The sequence below is a fragment of the Protopterus annectens genome, chromosome 8.part0, assembly GCF_019279795.1.
Source record: "Protopterus annectens isolate FY-2018-M chromosome 8.part0, PAN1.0, whole genome shotgun sequence".
Lineage (NCBI taxonomy): Eukaryota > Metazoa > Chordata > Ceratodontiformes > Protopteridae > Protopterus > Protopterus annectens.
Genome location: NC_056741.1, coordinates 1,439,274,087 through 1,439,288,583, shown reverse-complemented (window position 1 = coordinate 1,439,288,583; position 14,497 = coordinate 1,439,274,087). Strand labels below are relative to the sequence as shown.

The following is a 14,497-nucleotide window of genomic DNA, read 5'->3' as shown; positions in this document are numbered from 1 at the left end:
GAGATGTTAGCTGAAAGTTTGTGCTGATGATTTTAAATGGGATATTTGAACTGGGTGATGGTACCCCTTTTAATCACTTAAAATAATAAATAAATAAATACACTTACAGGTTTACCATACAGTTCAAGAAGGGATGCTTTGTGAGGACTCATTCTGAAGAGAAATCTCATTGCCGTATGTGGGCTGGGACTGTGTGAGCATTGTAGGCTGTTTCATGTTTATAGCCCATCTCCCTATCATGGTGGTTTTGGAGTTAATTAGGAAATCATCGGAGGTAATTTCATTGCTAATTTATAGGAGCAAGGCTGGGATGTAGTGCTTCTGTGAATTGGTATTGACAGGTAAGGAATTCTACTTGCGTATATGTTGTGGGAGCAGTGCAGTATGATGTTGCAAGTCCTCTGTCTGTGAATTTGGAATAGTGAAAAGAGAAAACTTGCAGAGAAAACCAGTTTAATAAAAAGCAGAGCTTTCGGGCGTAACCCTTCTTCAATACTAATACATTCAAACACTAAACTCTAGAAGCTTAAATACAGGTCTAAAATCACATGACCAGCAGCCAAATGAAATCATGTGACAGAAAACAAATTAAAAATTAAAGACATATACATATAAATATATTAAAAGATGTGTAGATACACAGTATAAAATATTTACTTTACAATATTACGTAGCTTAACTAACACAGGTTTTAAACTGACAGTGCTGTTTAAACCAGGATGAGTGTCAGCAGCTAATCTCAATATCCATTCAAATTCTTTGAGCTCAAAGGCGTTGTTGACATCACCACCTCTTTCATTTGGACATAGAGCATCAATCACTCTAAACTTAAATGTATGTGTTTCACCACAAGTTTTAATATGTTTACATAGTGCATTATTGTCACAATTTCTCCTAATTTCAGAATTATGGTCTATAACACGTTCCTTAAGCTTACGTATTGTTTTTCCCACGTAAAATGAACTGCATGAGATGCAGGTAGCCAAATAAACCACAAAAGTGGTGTTATAAGTAGCTGTAATTTTAAAATTAAATACTTGTCCATTGGCAGGATGAGTGAAGATATCACTACCATTCTCTAAGATGTAAGCACAGGCAACACAGTTAAAACATGGAAAAGTACCAGTTTTAGCAGCCAATTGTGTATAACAGGGTCTATAAAAATCTTTATAACAGAGTAAACTTTTAATCGTCCTCATATTTTTATATGTAAAATGTGGCTTGGTGCCCAGTATAGTTTTTAGTTCATCAAATGCCATCAGAATGGGCCAGTTCCTGTTAATAATTTGTCTAATTGAACTTGACCTACCATTAAAAGTTGTGACGTACCTTATTTCATGTTGAGTAATGGTGTTATTACACTGACTATCTGTGAGGCTTGACCTATCTTCCAAAAAAGTTGGTATAAGTGATGTCTGCCTAGCTTCCATTACATCAGATTTAAGCTTGGATAATAAATTCATATCATATCCACTAGAAAAAAAGTCCTCTACCATATTATCAAGTTGTGAAACAAATGTAGTATTATCAGTAGTTAGTCTACTTGCTCTAATAAATTGAGATTTTGCTACACCTTTAAAGACATGCCAATGGACAAGTATTTAATTTTAAAATTACAGCTACTTGTATCTACACATCTTTTAATATATTTATATGTATATGTCTTTAATTTTTAATTTGTTTTCTGTCACATGATTTCATTTGGCTGCTGGTCATGTGATTTTAGACCTGTATTTAAGCTTCTAGAGTTTAGTGTTTGAATGTATTAGTATTGAAGAAGGGTTACGCCCGAAAGCTCTGCTTTTTATTAAACTGGTTTTCTCTGCAAGTTTTCTCTTTTGAATTTGGAATAGTGAGGCGGGGTAGGTGTAGTTGGAAGGGGGGGTAGGTTGGGACATGGGATTGCAGTGGAACAGCCTGGATGGTTTTATGCACTTTCATTGGTAAGGTAAGATATTTTGCTGGTAACGCTGGGTTGATGTGTGGTGAACAGTACGGTAACAATTGCTACCATCTATGTACGCAGGGCATTTCAAGGTTGGGCAGTGGGGTAGTGTAGGGCTAATGGGAGGATAACGCATGTTGGGGTTAAGTTATAGCAGGGTTGGATATTGTTAAGGTGAGTTTTGGGTTCTTACTGGGGGGGGGAGTGGCGCCAATTTCAGGATCGGGGGTGGTTGCTAGGCTAACAGCTCCGAAGTTTAATGAGCTTGCCTGGCTCCTCAGTCCAGTTAAAAAAAAAAAAGAAAAACAAAACATTGTAGGAATATTAAGGGTGATAATATGAAAAAAATGGCTGCTTTGTGAAAGGGTCTCCAGTCAAAGAGAAATAAAATAAACAACAAGTAAATGGAGACCAATAGGCAGTGCAATAGGCTCAAAACACGTTATTCCCAAATTATAGTCCATATAGATGGAACAGGTCACTGACATAAAAAATCAAAGATACAATCCTTGAAAGGCAGTTTTCACTTCACCAAAGGACAGTCCAGACTAAGATAAATTCAAACTGATTTAATGATGCTTAAAAATTCCAATCGGCAAGCGCTTTCACCACATGGGCTTCCTCAGGCCAAATACAATAAACCTTTAATTAAACACTTATATACTCTATTATCTGGTGACCTCACTTCCTCATTGTTAATTTGATTAATTTAAAAACATATGGAACTAAAACTTCAACAACAACTTAAAAATATAGAAAAATAAAAGTGAGTCACTAATAAAGATTCAATCGGCTCACTAAATCACTTAGTAAACTCAATAGTGGCAACAAAAATATGCACTTTTATAATGTACAATTCAAATCTCGTGTATATAGAATAATAAAGTTCATACAATATAGTAAACTCTAGACTTCCCATCATATTATATATAAACATTAACAATTCTTATATACAACTAGTCAGCTACCAATTCTTTCTATATAAAAAATATTTTGAGTGTTCCACTATGAACTATAACATTTTGTAGCTAAATATATCCTAACTTTACCATACTGGCCCGAACCCATATTAACTACTAAAATTATATATAATATATATGAATATATAAAATATATAAAATACAATGTGTAATGAACACGTATAAAAAATCACATGTGCAAGTAAAAACATATACATAGATAGGGAGACAAAGAACATATAAGTAAATCCATAAAAAACAAATCCCATACTATATATATATATATATATATATATATATATATATATATATATATATATATACATGCCCGAAGACATAAATAAATCCATAGAGTATAGACGCTATTTTCTAATAGGTCTACCCTTCAAAATGGGTTTAATAGGAACTCTGTCGTTTAACCCAGGTTCTCGGTCACCCTCAACCTAATGATCCACCTACTTTCATCTTGTTCAGTCTTGTTCCCAACATCCCCCCTCCTAATATTAGTATAATTATTATGAACAACTAAGAACTTAAATCTGTGGTCAGACGATGTATCAATGATATGTTTAGAAAGTGCATTTTTGTCGGATCTGATCCTAATGTTATACACATGCTCTTTGATCCTTTCTTTTAATTTTCTATCGGTCTTGCCCACATAAAAAGCTGGGCAAGCTCCGCAAGTGGCCAGGTAGCCCACGTGTTGGGAATTGCAACTGGCCTGGACTTGAAAATTGAAGCATCGTGAGGTAATAGGATGCACAAATCTGGTTGAACTATCTATGAATTCATAGTAATTACATCTTTGACATGGTCTCGTAGATTTATCCGATGACTCATGCTGAGATCTGTGTTCCAGCCTATTGGAGCTATATAACATCCTATACAAGTTAAGCCTGTTTTTATAGGTAAATTTCGGTTTGTCACCTACAACCTCATAAATACTAGAATCTACCTTTAATATATCCCAAAACGTTGAGTAGGCATCCCTGATTTGGTTCACATCTTGTGTGTGATATATACACACTTTAACTGTATCTTCACATACTTTATTTTCCTTGTCTAAAACCAATGTTTTATAAAACTAATAACATCTTCACGTTTAATAATCAGGTCTATATGCAGAGTAACGGCGTGGCTATGGGCACTTCATGTGCCAATAGCTACGCCAACCTTGTTATGGCTGACTGGGAAAATAGACCTTTGTTCATGTTAGATAATTATAAACAACACATTAGATTTTGCGTGCGTATCGTGGATGATCTTTTCCTTATTTAGAATTCTGGGGAAAGAGAGTTGCAAGAATTCTTACAACGGGTGAATGCATTAACTTATTACTTGAAATTTACTATGACAGCATCTGAACATATCGTGTCATATTTAGATGTATTCGTAGAGAGAATGCCCAGTGGTCTTTTGAACACTGGTGTATTTAGGAAAATATGCCATAGAAATGCCCTGTTACACAGATCTAGCATGCACCCTAGATTTGTTTTTAGAAATATTATTCGAGGACAAGCCATGAGGGTATCTCGTTTGAACTCCTCTGATACAGGATATGAAACTGAGTTGTTAGATCTCAAACAAAAATTGGTTGAGAGATCATACGGCCATGAAGAAATCACTCAGGGTCTCACAGCAGTGGATCTTCTTAGACAAGGGAGAGCTTTTCCCTGTTTTGCCAATAATAATTATAAAACATTGGTTTTAGACAAGGAAAATAAAGTATGTGAAGATACAGTTAAAGTGTGTATATATCACACACAAGATGTGAACCAAATCAGGGAAGCCTACTCAATGTTTTGGGATATATTAAAGGTAGATCCTAGTATTTATGAGGTTGTAGGTGACAAACCAAAATTTACCTATAAAAATAGGCTTAACTTGTATAGGATGTTATGTAGCTCTAATAGGCTGGAATACAGATCTCAGCATGAGTCATCGGATAAATCTATGAGACCATGTCGAAGATGTAATTACTGTGAATTCATAGATAGTTCAGCCAGATTTGTGCATCCTATTACCTCATGATGCTTCAATTTTCAAGTCCAGGCCAGTTGCGATTCCCAACACGTGGTCTACCTGGCCACTTGTGGAGCTTGCCCAGCTTTTTATGTGGGCAAGACCGATAGAAAATTAAAAGAAAGGATCAAAGAGCATGTGTATAACATTAGGATCAGATCCGACGAAAATGCACTTTCTAAACATGTCATTGATACATCATTTGACCACAGATTTAAGTTCTTAGTTGTTCATAAGAATTATACTAATATTAGGAGGGGGGATGTTAGGAACAAGACTGAGCAAGATGAAAGTAGATGGATCATTAGGTTGAGGGCTGACCGAGAACCTGGATTAAACGACAGAGTTCCTATTAAACCCATTTTGAAGGGTAGACCTATTAGAAAATAGCGTCTATACTCTATGGATTTATATATGTCTTCGGGCATGTATATATATATATATATATATATATATATATATATATATATATATATATATATATATATATAGAGTATGGGATTTGTTTTTTATGGATTTACTTATATGTTCTTTGTCTCCCTATCTGTGTATATGTTTTTACTTGCACATGTGATTTTTTATACGTGTTCATTACACATTGTATTTTATATATTTTATATATTCATATATATTATATATAATTTTAGTAGTTAATATGGGTTCAGGCCAGTATGGTAAAGTTAGGATATATTTAGCTACAAAATGTTATAGTTCAGTGGAACACTCAAAATATTTTTTATATAGAAAGAATTGGTAGCTGACTAGTTGTATATAAGAATTGTTAATGTTTATACATAATATGATGGGATGTCTGGAGTTTACTATATTGTATGAAATTTATTATTCTATATACATGAGATTTGAATTGTACATTATAAAAGTGCATATTTTTGTTACCACTATTGAGTTTACTAAGTGATTTAGCGAGCTGATTGAATCTTTATTAGTGACTCACTTTTATTTTTCTATATTTTTAAGTTGTTGAAGTTTTAGTTCCATATGTTTTTAAATTAATCAAATTAACAATGAGGAAGTGAGGTCACCAGATAATAGAGTATATTAGTGTTTAATTAAAGGTTTATTGTATTTGGCCTGAGGAAGCCCATGTGATGAAAGCGCTTGCCGATTGGAATTTTTAAGCATCATTAAATCAGTTTGAATAGTCTAGACTGTCTTTTGGTGAAGTGAAAACTGCTTTTCAAGGATTGTATCTTTAATATTAAGGGTGAGTTTTCTTCAAAATCATCGAAATAATGTCAAGAGGACAATTGCTACTATTGACTGATATTAGAACAAGTAGAGGCATTTGTTTTAAAAATAAAAATTTACATTTACAATTTGTAAACAGTTTACTAAATTACAGGCCATCAAATACTATTGAAATAAAACTTTGTTATGTACTGTGTTTCAACTTTATTGTAAAGAAAGGCTAACGTGAAATGGGATACAGTGCCCTCACTCTATTTCTTGCAGCCTCTGACATAATTATTCTCATATTTAGGTGACTGATTCCGGGTTACATATTTTGAGCTGGTTAATTGCTACATACTGCTAAGTAATCATCTTCAATTTTTCACAACAAAACCAATAAGCCATGTTTTGTTAATATAGCAGGTATGTTATCTTCCACTGCGGAGTGTGAGTTGCATTAGGAATATTTGTAGAACAAGTAATCAAAGGTGAAGCTTCATAGAGAAGAGGGTGGAGGCATACAGTGGCTGGTGGTTGACTGGCCAGAATAAAAAAGGTCAGGAAGATGGATGAGGGTGCTTGCTGTGGATGTCTCGAAGGCCAGAGTGACGCACACCAAGGATACAAGGGACAAGGTACAGATTGAACGATGGTCAGTGGCCTGTGAGAATCAGAGTTGTGGGGTAGTTGACTTGGGAGCCTGGGTTGTTCATTTTATTTAGTACTGGGGAGGCTGGGTTGAAGTCTGGTAGATGGTATGTTAACAAGTGTTGGTTTTGTACTCATTCAGGCATTTCGAGGTGGGTGCAGCTGGATAGTGTAAGGTCAAGGGAAAATGGGGCATGTTGTGGGCAAGTTATAGCAGGGTTTGATATTTGCTTATGGGTAGTTTGGGGTTTTACTAGTGCCAGGAGCAGCACCAACTTCAGGAGTGGGGGTATTTACCTGATTAATGGCTCTAAGGTTTTGATGAACTACCAAACTTCAGGTAAGTAAGACTCCTTAATCCAGAGGGCAATACATGTTGCTCTTATTTAAGAGAGACATGGGTGATTGTTGCTCTGTTCAAAAGGGATAGAGGTAGAGCCGTGGGGGGGAAGTTACACCTCAGGTTTAGTAATAGGCTATAATAGCATGACTATGGATGGTTTTCTCTTTGCCTTAATTATGATTAAACAATGTTGTTTGGAACTACTTGTTTGGGATAAGAGTGATATTTATTTATAGAATAGGCCTTTTAATGCAATCATTTGTTTTCTTTCGCATGGGTATCAGTTGTATTGTGAACCTGTGAGGTGTGAAGGAAATTTTACGTGTAGTTTTGTTAACGCATATTAAGTTTAATTGGTGTTTTGTATGTGGTAGTAACTGCATTTTAAGCAGTTGATGTAGGAGATATGCCAGTAGTGGTGCATACTGTCATTATGAGTTGTGATTATGTGTGAATGATGTATTTACAGTTTTTTTTTATAGCTCCCTCGGAGGTTGCAAATGGAGATGGGCTGACCGGCCTTACTTGGTAGGTTGAAGGAAGGTGGCTTTGACAGGTCTGAGAGGGGGTCGAGGATGATGTCGTTTGATGGAGTGGTGTGAAGAGGCATGGTCTTCCAGCAAGGCATCCACATATGGAATTGTTTGTTATACTTTCTTCCCAATAATTACAACTTAATAGTTTGTTTTGCTTGTTTTGGATGGGGAGCATCCGGAGTGAATTTACATTGTATTATTGGTAGCTGGGGTTTGTTTTTTCTCGGACTGGCTCAGGTAGGGTTGCAGCCTTCAGGGGTATGGGGTTAGTGGGTTGCATTGAGTAAGTGGGTTCAGGTGGTGAGCTAGATGGGGTGTTCTTGCATGGAAGTGTGGTTTGATTTATTGTACTTGAATTTCTACATGTTGGACGCAGTTGGCATGTCACTAATCTTGTTTTGACCAGGTGGCATAGGGCATTTTCAAGTTTGGTGTATTGTTGGCATTCAAGGGTACTGATAGAGCTAAGAGGGGTCAGATTGCTAAAGCTGTCATGGGGTGCAGGTGCCTTACTGATTATAATGGGTAGTTGGTGTTGGGAGGCAGTTGTTAAATGGCATTTTAAGATTTTCAGGTTGTTTCTACATGTCATTGGGCAAGTAAAAGGGGTTGCTATGGGAAGGGTGGTATGCAATTCCTTTTATTTAGTTTAGGTGGTTGGAGGTTGAGTATTCCTGGTCCAGTGGCAGGTAATGCCCTGGTAATCATTAGGTAATTGCCAGGGGCTGGTAATGTCCTGGTAATTATTGTACACTGAATGATGTTTGGCCTTATCCCCTAATGGTGGCTAGATGATGGAAGTTTTGTGGAGAGAGGGGGAACAGCCTGGTCAGGCTGGTGGGCGGTGAAGAAGGGCAAGCTTGCCCACTTCTGTTCCCCCTCTGGTGTTGGATGGTCAATTCAATAAGTTGGGAAAGGAAAGTGAGCAGTTACACTGCTTGATAAGTACATAAACAACCGGAAGAAGCTGCTTATTTAGTAGGTATAATGCTATAAATGGTAACGGAAGTGAGCGGGTGCGCTACTTCATAAGTACATAAGCAAGCGGAGGAAGCTGCTTATTTGGTTGATGGTATAATGCTATGAATGGTAATGGAAGTGAGCGGGTGCGCTGCTTCATGAGTAAGTGAGTGGAGGTATGGATGCTGGTTACTCATCAGGATGAGCAGGTTTACGCTGTCCTGTCCTATGATGATGTTACATAGATGTTATTTCACCTGCATCATGTTTAGCTGAAATGAATGAATATTGGTTAACATTTATATTTATGAAAATTTAATAAAGGTTGTCAAGTGTCATTCGGTGTGATGTGTTTCTTGAAGGGGACTGGAACAAATGAGGTTTGGAACAGACCAATTTGTCCAGGGACATCTTCAAAGGAGGATTAGATAGAGTAGCAGGAATTGGGAGGATAGGGGGAGGATAGGGTTAAATAGGAATGGATGAAGTTTGGGAGGAAGTGAGGTAGGGGTATTGAGGGGCTTAAAGAAGGTTAGGCAAGTGTAACTGGAGTAGGAGTCACATTTTGGCATGAACTTGCTACCCACCCTCCCTCCCCATTTATTAGTGGAGATGTGGTTATGTTTAGTTTGGTTAGGGCAGAGAAGATGGGCAGGCTTTCCCTCTTCTGTTCCCCTTCTGGTGTTGGATGGTCAATTCAATAAGTTGGGAAAAGAAAGTGAGCGGTTATGCTGCTTGATAAGTACATAAGCAAGCAGAGGAAGCTGCTTATTTGGTTGGTATAATGCAATAAATGGTAACGGAAGTGAGCGTGTATGCTGCTTCATAAGTACATAAGCAAGCAGAGGATGCTGCTAATTTGGTTGATAGTATAATACTATAAACGGTAATGGAAGTGAGTGGGTACACTGCTTCATAAGTAAGTGAGTGGAGGTATGGACGCTGCTTACTGATCAGGATGAGCAGGTTTACGCTGTCCTGTCCTATGATGATGTTACATGGATGTTATTTTACCTGCATCATGTTTGATTGAAATGAATGAATATTGGTTAACATTTATGTTTATGAAAATTTAATAAAGGTCGCCAAATGTCATTCGGTGTGATGTGATGTTCTTCGTGTTTCACTGTTGCAGTCATAACTGTAGGGTATTCCTGCCAGCAGGCAGCTCGAGGTCGGCCAGAATTCCAAAGTCTGGGTCCGGCGTCGGCTGTACCAGCAAGTACCCTGACATCAGAATGTAGAGGTATAAAGCTGACAGCCGACGCCATCTTCTCCAGTCTTTCTTGCCGTGCGGTGGAAAGCAGCTCGCAAGTTGTTGGTTGGCGGATTCCGGACAACATGCTTTGATTGTCATCGGTCCAAAGTCTTCTTCTTCTCTTCTCAAGCTAAGTACCCCATTGGGGAAACTTTTTTCTTGCTCCTCCGATGTCAGAAAAAGTTAATAATTGTATATCGTGTGGAAAACAAATACCTCATAAAGATTTCCACTCTTACTGTCTTCCTTGCTTGGGCCCTGATCACGACGTTTCTTGCTGTCGGTTTTGTGCCAGGTTTAATTCTCGCACGATTAAGCGTAGGTACGATTGGGCCTTGAATTATTTCGGTAGACGGTTCAATTATAGGATGTCGTTGGATACTTTACCAACAACCGGAATTCACAAGAAACGCAAGGACAAGGATAGGCCTCCGAGGTCCAAACAGGATACTTTGCAGCCGGAGCCAGCTTCGGGTTCGGCTGTCATCAGTGAGGCGCTTTTGCAGCCCCTGTCATCAGCCACTTCGGAACCGATGGCTGACACGGACTCCCATGGGGAGCCAACTAGGCCTAGTACTTTAGCTGCTGCAGGACCTTCGGACGTTGCTCCTTCAGATGGGTCCGGAACTGCTGTGCAGGTACCGGCTTCTGAGGGGGTTTTCAGGCCTTCTCATATCACTATTACTACAAAGACAAAGGCAAAGTCAAAGACCCCTGTTAAGCCAAGGGTTTCTTCTCAAGTTTCTTCGGATTCAGCTCCCAAGACCCAGAAGCAATTATTAAGAATGGCTGAAGATTTGCTTACTATGATTAGAGGCTCTCACCCTCCTCCTGAAAAAAGGCCTAGGCAGGATATTCCTTTGGATTCCTCTGATCAGGCTTCTGTGTCTTCAGTCTCTTCCTCTCACCAGGATTACTCTTTTCCTCCCTATGAGGATTCTGATGCAGAGGATTCTATTCCCTCTGCTTCTCCCCCTGAAGATTTTTCTTTTGGGGAAACCTTGCATGAGATGAGAGAGCATTTTCATTGGGAAGGTCAGGATTATTCCTCTTCCAAGAAGAGACTTAGGGAATTTCTCCTTCTCCCACAACACAGACCTTTGGCTATTCCTCCTGTTCTTGATATTGTGGATGATGCTTTCTCTGAAGCTAACCTGAATCCTGACTCTTATCCGCCTGCTCCTTCTAAGCCGGATAGATTTTACAGGGTCCCTGATTCCCATCAGTTTTTGTTCAAGAACCCTTCTGCAGATCCTGAAACTATTTCTCAGGGTTCCAAGGCTGCTAAGGCCGCTTCATCTAAAAATCCTATTCCCTCTGAAAAGGATTCTCGTGCCTTGGACAGATGGGGCAAAAAGGTGTATACTTCTGCTACTCTTTCTATTAGAGCTTTAAATTGCCAGTTTCATATGTTCAAGTATCAGCAATTTCTCTTGTCTGTTTTAAAGCAAAGACGTTCTACTTTTCCTGCATGTGCAGAGGATAAGGAATTACAGGATGTATTGCATGCAACTGAACAAGTTAGCAAACATAGTTTACATTGTGGTTTTGATGCCTTGGAGGCTTCTTGCAGGACCGCAGCCTCTGGTACTGTTATCAGGAGACATGCTTGGCTTCGAGAGCAGAATTTACCTGAGCAGGTTAAGGCTAAATTGTTAGATGCCCCTGTTCAGCATGATGTTTTGTTTGGGTCTAAGGCTGAGGAGGTTATTAAAAAGATGGAAGATAAAGCGAAATATATGCAGACTGTTAAAGATTTCTTACAATTTCAGCCTCCTAGATTTACTAGAAATTGGCCCTCCAAAAATTGGTCTTTTCCCACGTCTGACAGGCCTCAAAGGGGAAGATATAGACGCTCCAGAGATCGGGCACAGGCTCAGGCCTCTTACAGGTCCAGACAATGGTCTGCTTCATCCCCTAGAAGGGGAGAAGACAGATCTCAATCACAAAGGAAGCAAACCCAATGACTCCCTCTGTTGGGCTACAGGTCCTCCTTGCCTGGAAGCCCCTCTTGGAGGAAAACTTTCTCTTTTCTACCAAAATTGGACACACATTACCCAGGACAAATGGGTTTTAGACGTGATTTTAAGAGGTTACAAGTTCCACTTTCATACTCTACTAAGGTCTTTCGGTTGGCCAGATCTGCCAAAACATCAGTGGTCAGAGGCCTTAAATCAAGTGGACGCTTTATTGGCCATGAGAGCTATAGAACCTGTTCCACTTTCAGAAATGGGAAAAGGTTTTTACTCAAGACTATTTCTGGTCCCAAGAAAACAAAACTCATGGAGACATTCTGGACCTTTCAGTATTGAACACCTATCTGGACATTCCAAAATTCAAGATGCTTACTCTACAACAACTTCTTCCAATGCTCTCCCAGGATGCTTGGATGGTGACATTGGACTTAAAGGAAGCCTACTTACACATCCCCATCAGGCAGGAACGCAGGAAATACCTCAGATTCAAGGCAGGTTTGAGGCATTTTCAATTCTCTGTACTGCCCCTTGGCTTATCTACTGCGCCCAGAGTCTTTACCAAATGCCTGGCTCCAGTAGTAGCTTATTGCAGACTCCAAGGGATTCAAATTTACCCCTATCTGGATCACTGCCTTATTCAGGCGGACAGCAAGGATCTTCTTCTTCAACACCTGCAGTTTGTTCAACGTCTACTCCTTCTTCTGGGATTTTCAGTGAACACAAAAAAGTCACATCTGATCCTCTCTCAACAAATGATTTCTTTAGGAGCTCTTCTAAACACAAGATCACAAAGGGCCTTCCTCACTCCACAAAAACAATTACAACTGGCCTCAATTTTCAAGACCTTGGCTACTTTAACTCAGCTCACTGCAAGGAAATTCCTGCAGGCATTAGGCTACATGGCTTCTTGCATCCTGTTGATTCCAAATGCAAGGCTTTATATGAGAAAACTTCAATGGTACCTAAAGAGTGTATGGTCACAGCATTACCACAGTCTGGACACAACAATTCCACTGATTCCCTGCCTCCAAAAAGAATTCCTTTGGTGGTCCAGGGCTTGTGCTTTAAACAAAGGGAACCCTTTTTGTCTGCCTCAACCTTCTCAGATCATAATCACGGATGCTTCGGATTATGCTTGGGGAGCTCATTTTCTAGACATTTGCCAGCAAGGCTCTTGGACAAAGAAGCATCTTCCCTGGCACATCAACTTGAAGGAGATGTTGGCAGTCCAAAATGCTCTTCTAGCCTTCCAGAATCTTTTACATCCAGGGCCTCTTCTGGTTCGTACAGACAACACCACAGTCATGTGGTGCATAAACAAGCAAGGGGGCTCTCACTCTTACCCCCTCTGAAGACTAGCCATGAGTTTATGGGACACAGCTCTAAATTTGAATCTGCATCTTCAAGCTCAATTCATTCCAGGAAAACAAAACCTCTTAGCAGACAGCCTAAGCAGAAACCTGTCGGATCCTCACGAATGGATGCTGGACCCCATCTTGTTCAACAGGATTACTGCAGTTTGGGGTTGTCCTCAGATAGATCTGTTTGCATCCCATCTCAATCATCAGTTGCCTCTCTTTTGTACCAGGTCCTTCCACAAAACAGTGTGGAAAGTGGATGCCCTGTCATTCAGCTGGAGGAATCTTTCGGGATATGCCTTCCCTCCTCTTCCTCTTCTCCCTCGGGTGTTACTGAAAATAAAACAGGACAAACCAAAGTTTATCATTCTGATAGCTCCAAATTGGCCAAGGCAGTTTTGGTATCCAACTTTGAAACACCTATTCTTGGAACCTCCATGGATTCTACCTCTGATACCTTCTCTCCTGTCCCAGCATCAGGGTCAGATGCTACACTCTCAAATCAAGACTCTATGCCTGGCAGCTTGGCTCTACAAAGGCCTTTGATTCCTTCTTCTCTTCCCAAACAAGTTTTGGATGTTCTTTTAGAAGCTAGGCGGCCTAGCACCAGAAAATCTTATGCTTCTAAATGGAAAAGATTTTGTATTTGGATGCAGGATCGAGGTTCAGATCCTCTTTTGCCTGATATTTCTTCCATTTTACTTTACCTCTCAGACCTTTTGCTTAAAGGCTTCTCTTTTTCCTCCATAAAAATCCATGCTTCTGCTATCTCGGCTCATTTCAACACTGATCCTCCCATTTTTTCTCACCAGCTGGTGAGATAATTTTTGAGAGGATCTAAAAATTTAAGACCTCCCAGAACGCCTCCTGTTCCTGCTTGGGATCTTAATTATGTCTTGGAGAAACTTACTTTACCTCCCTTTGAGCCTGCTGCTGCTTCGGATATCAAGTTCTTATCCTGGAAACAAAAATCTTATTAGCATTGACTTCTGCTAGAAGGGTTTCAGAGTTACAAGCTCTCATGGCTGTGGAACCATATCTTATCTTCCACCAAGATAGAGTTTCCTTGAGGACCAATCCTACATTTATGCCTAAGGTGATTTCAAAAGTGGCTCTAAATCAGACTATTCACCTTCCTACCTTCTTCCCAAATCCTCAAAATAAAGGGGAAAGGATCTTGCATTCATTGGACGTGCACAGACAACTACGATTTTACCTGCACAAAACTAAAGATTTCAGGAAATCTGATCAATTGCTTATCTCTTATGCCTCCAGTTCTCTAGGTAAGGCTATTTCTAAAC

General features: G+C 39.3%; 2 long non-coding RNA genes across 3 annotated transcripts in view; one reads left to right on the top strand and one right to left on the bottom strand.

Annotated features, from left to right (window-relative positions):
• The window catches only part of LOC122809489, a 1,088,146-nt gene that overhangs the window by 954,511 nt on the left and 119,138 nt on the right, over window positions 1-14,497 (top strand). The window lies entirely within an intron of this gene.
• LOC122809490 overlaps window positions 1-14,497 on the bottom strand; it is a 312,957-nt gene that overhangs the window by 276,501 nt on the left and 21,959 nt on the right. The gene's annotated exons all lie outside the window — the stretch shown is intronic.